General features: G+C 42.5%; 1 pseudogene; it reads left to right on the top strand.

The window, feature by feature from the left end:
- The first annotated feature begins 4,599 nt into the window (after nt 1-4,599).
- LOC126211819 (5S ribosomal RNA) lies at nt 4,600-4,717 on the top strand (annotated as a pseudogene).
- Nucleotides 4,718-5,270: the final 553 nt, after the last annotated feature.

Raw genomic sequence — 5,270 nt, 5'->3', positions numbered from 1 at the left:
TTTATCGAATAGAACAGAAAATTTGGTAGAGAGATATGAGAAGTGTATCAAAAAGAAGGGTAATTATGTCGAAAAATGACATCTTGTTTGTATATGTAGGCAAAATATATGCTTCGCAAAAATAGTTTGCTGTTACTTGTTGAATCAGCCTCGTATTTTTACAGAACTAGCTGCCAAACCCGGCATTGCCCAGGTGTTCATTTTCCAACTGTCTATTAGGAATGAAAACGTATATGCACTTCTGCAGGATGCTCTGTGTGAGCTGACCCTGGACAATTTTTGTATGCTGGGCGCAGCTGCTTCACGTGTCTGCAACGCTATTTTGTAAACGTCTCTACGGCAACACCTCTCATAGCTCCACAGACAACCACTGTTTTTGCCTTTTTTGCCTACAACAGTTTGCGAGTCGCTGTTGAAACCTGTCAAAAGCGCTGCCAATTGTCAGGGAGTTCCTTATGTTGACTCGACTGTGTGAGTGTCTTAGTAGTAAGGAGTAAATGTATTAAAACTTCATGCATGATGCGGCATTTTTCAAGCATCTCACTTTTTATGACATCATATCTCCTGAAATATATGTCGTACAAAGATATTTTTTGAAGGTACATTCAGCGACATATGTGGATACTGTCTGCGAAATACGTTATGAAAGATTTAGTAGCAGAGAAGCAAGAAATTTAAACATCATGCATGATACATCAGTTTTTCACTCATATCACTGTTTATACGTTATATCTCCTGAACTATGATTGATAGGTGGTTCTTACCCCATAGCGTTTGTTACCTGACAGTGAGGGATATGTGCACCAAGTTTGGTTGACATCGGTCCAGTAGTGGAATATACAAACACACACACACACACACACACACATATATATATATATATATATATATATATATATATATATATATATATATATATGGATGCCACTGTGCGTAATGGATTTCCCTGTTGTGAATTGCAGGAGAGCACATCAACGTGTAAAATTCCTTTGTGGTACAAACTGTCATAAATATCTCACAAATTATTGGCGTCCTTTCTATCTTGAATTAGCATATCCACTCTTTCTCGTTGATACAAAATAAATACGATTTCTGTAGTCACACAAAAGCTCAAATCATTTATTTAACAGTGAAAGAAAGAGTTGTGTGGCATTGATGGCTGGGAGACATTAAGTGGAAGATTCGGCCACTTAATTGGAAATAGTTTTCCTTATCTCTTTCATTAAGTGTACTTGTTGAGCGTAAATGATTGGGATATGTGTCTCCTGTGGTGCCATGGTAGCGTTGTATCATGGTAAGAGATTGGGGAGGTGAAACTTGGTTCCAGCACATAGCACACACCTCTCGAAGCACATATCAAAAAAGATCGAATAGGGGAAAAAATTCGTGCAGTCGCAAATTCTTGTATGGTGGTGGAAGTAAGTACCATGAATAACATGCTACGTATCTTGACTGATGGTGTGTGTGTGTGTGTGTGTGTGTGTGTGTGTGTGTGGTGGTGTGGGGCGTTTTCTTTGCTTGAACCCAAGAGTCCTGTTATAGGATGTTCCTGTAAGATTTATTTTTGACAGTTTGGCTTTGTATCATTTAAGAACTATCCCACATTTTCCCAGCAGTTTCGTCTTTGAATGGGTGTTCAGTGTTATTTCTCTCTGACAGTTGTATAGTCATTCTTCACAAGCCATTGCGATTAAGCATGAACGGCGTTAAAAGACCACTTCGTTTCGATTCTCTTGGAAAATTTGAAAACTGCAGCTTCTTGCAAAAATATTTCCCAGTAGAAAATTAAACTACTTTAAATTTCCTACAAATCAGATGCTACTCTTTTTTTTTTTTTCTAAAACTAATATGCGATGAAACAATAGCAGATTGTTAAACATAGATTTTTAATGGTGTAAAATTAGTGTTTATTGGTAAATGAACTGTGTTAAGAACAAATATTAACAGCAGATTACTGAACTTCCGAAAAATTTATAGTTGCAGTTCACATCAATTTGCAGTTCCCGCCAAACTAGTATTGTCAGTAGATTTTGTTCTTATTTTGTGTACAACATACCACTGGAAACCTTATAATTGCTATTAAATGGAGCATAAATTATACATTATGACTTCCTTTGAATAAAATCTGTAGTAATAAAATTTAAAATGGTTCAGTAACAGTCTAATATTCGCCCCCCCTCCTTTTAGCGCTCTTGGGTTAAACACGTGTACCACATCTAACAAGGGGAGGCCACGACGTTGGGATCACAGATTTACTTTAGACTTTGTACACCTTTAGTAAGCCAGTAAAACAACATAGTGTGCAAGTAGTAAGGTGCACTAGTCTGGCAATTCCGAGAAAATCGCAAGAGAAGTTTTACGCGTCTATTATGAAACTGATGTAACTATGCGAAGGTGCATACTGTAAGAAGTCATTGTGATCAAGTGGTTAGTGGTTGCGCATAGTAAGGTCGTAGACTAGACGACGTTTCGAATCCTGCTATCACTTAATTTTTAATCTATATTTTTTCATCACTGGTCACATTGTTTATTTATATGACATTGAAGAGGTAATATAATGAAAAAAAACCACGTGCATTTTTATCAAGTTGCAGTGTTTCTATTTACTATTTTTAATTAAATTTTCAAGAACGAGGGACAGGCTTGGAAAGCCCAAGTCAAACCTCGATAAATAATAATGTGAATGACGTTATTCAGTAATATAGTGAGTCACAATGTGGCAATCCCCAATAGTAATGTACAGTTACTTGTCGGATGTGCTCTGGACACTGCAGGATGGTATTTGTCGTGCAGAGATAAAACTAAAACTAAACTCCGCCCGAACGGGCCACGAAGGCCCAAAGGTACCTACCTACCGGCCATCTTCAGCCCACAGGCGTCACTGGATGCGGGTTTGGAGGGGCATGTGGTCAGCAGACCACTCTCCCTACCGTATGCCAGTTTACGAGAGCGGAGCCGCTAGTTCTCAATCAAGTAGCTCCTCAGTTTTGCCTCACAAGGGCTGGGTGCATCCCGCTTGCCAACAGCGCTCGGCAGACCGGACGGTCACCCATCCAAGTGCGAGTGCAGCCCGACAGCGCTTAACTTCGGTAATCTGACGGGAACCGGTGTTATCGCTGCTGCAAGGCCGTTGGCCTGTCATACAGACATGGAAAACATAAACTGAAGCGGCATCTACTTCTTCGAATGAATGCAGTTATCCCGCATTTACAGGGTATGTTCAAAGTTTCTAAGGAAAAACATACCTCGTTGACATTTTGACAAATGTCTCTTTCTTCCGATGACATTGATTAAAAATTAAGTTTGAGCGGGACTCGAGCCTCATACATAGCTCGAAAGCTAACCAGTTGTCCACCATGAACTCTAATGTCTGTCACCTACGCACAGGTACATAAGCACACAATAGACGTGCAAAATTTGTCTCGCGTTTTTCCTGGAATTGCCACAGTAGTGCACCTTACTAATTGCACATTGAGTTGTTTTAATAGTCTATAAAAGGTGTACAACGTCTGAAGTAAATCTGTGATCCCAACGTCGTGGCCTCTTCTTGTTAAATGTGGTCGAGCCATAAGAAGAGGTAAATTATGTTCTGGAGTTTGACAAACTGGAGAGGGTAAGGGTGGAACGGGTGGAGGATAAACAAATGAGGGTAGTCAAAAAATGGTTCAAATGGCTCTGAGCACTATGGGACTTAACATCTGAGGTCATCAGTCCCCTAGAACTTAGAACTACTTAAACCTAACTAACCTAAGGACACCACACACATCCATGCCCGAGGCAGGATTCGAACCTGCGACCGTAGCAGTCGCGCGGTTCCGGACTGAAGCGCCTAGAACCGCTCGGCCACCGTGGCCGGCGAGGGTAGTCAGACAATCGGATTGGGGTCGTGAACTTCCCTCCTTCCTAGCTCTTGAAACTGAAGAGCTAGCAGGTGATTCCCGCCTCTCCCTATACCACTACATCACAAGAACCAACTGCAGGATGTTTCACGAAGTTATACCGACCCTTCTGCAGAGTGCCTTACGAATCGGTGGCTGCACCGCGCTTAGGTCGCCTGGGGGATGGGGCTGTATATTTTCCATAAAGTATGTTAACATTATATAGAATACAGATATGGGTTACTAATAATACTAATACGAGAAACGTATGAAGACAGATCCCAAGTAAATCTCAGAACAGTGTTCTACACTGGTAGATGCAGAGCTTTAGTCATCTTGTAAGACAGCTGCTGTGTTCTTGCGGGAAAGGTAACTTCAGCCACCATGAGCGCCGCTCGATTTTACAGACAGACAGACTACCTGTCCCGTTCTCTCGTGCGAGGAGACAAAATAACTTCACTAAGCTCGTGCTTATATGGCGGACTTACTTAAAGTTTATGGAGTACTCATTTCCAGTTGATAACCGAGCTTTTATTTAAAATACGTTCCTAGAAACAATGCTTCACAATTGTTTGACTTGTAATTGTTATGTTGTCAGTGATCTGTGTAGTATTCGTGGGCAAGGGATTGGACTGATAACACTGGCACTTTGCTTCTGTCTGTCGTTCACAGTGTATTGGAAAGCCGTGCACCCATTTTGCATTCAGTTGGTGTTGAGTTGGGCAACGGCCCTGCTGTAGTGGATACACCGGTTCCCGTCAGATCACCGAAGTTAAGCGCTGTCGGGCGTGGCCGGCACTTGGATGGGTCACCATCCGGGCTGCCATGCGCTGTTGCCATTTTTCGGGGTGCACTCAGCCTCGTGCTGCCAATTGAGCAGCTACTCGACCGAACAGTAGCGCCTCCGGTCAAAGAAAACCATCATAACGAACGGGGGAACGGTGTGCTGACCACACGCCCCTCCTATCTGCATCAAAAAATGGCTCTGAGCACTATGGGACTTAACTTCTAAGGTCATCAGTCCCCTAGAACTTAGAACTACTTAAACCTAACTAACCTAAGGACATCACACACATCCATGCCCGAGGCAGGATTCGATCCTGCGACCGTAGCGGTCAAGCGGTTCCAGACTGTAGCGCCTAGAACCGCACGGCCACCCGCCCGGCCCCCTATCTGCATCCTCAGCTGAGGATGATACGGCGGTCGGATGGTCCCGATGGGCCACTTGTGGCCTGACGATGGATTACTGATGGTGAATTAATGAGCAGAAAGAAAGTTACTGTACTTCTCTCACCGTTAGCTGTACTCACTTAATAATCTGGAAAGACTCCACCATAAAATGCGAGCTCAGCGAATTTGTTTTGTCTACTCACAAAAGTGGTACGTACTGGA

The sequence above is a fragment of the Schistocerca nitens genome, chromosome 1 (genome assembly GCF_023898315.1).
Source record: "Schistocerca nitens isolate TAMUIC-IGC-003100 chromosome 1, iqSchNite1.1, whole genome shotgun sequence".
Classification (NCBI taxonomy): Eukaryota; Metazoa; Arthropoda; class Insecta; order Orthoptera; family Acrididae; genus Schistocerca; species Schistocerca nitens.
Note: the sequence above shows the minus strand (reverse complement) of the source record. Positions and strands in the feature narration are given on the sequence as shown.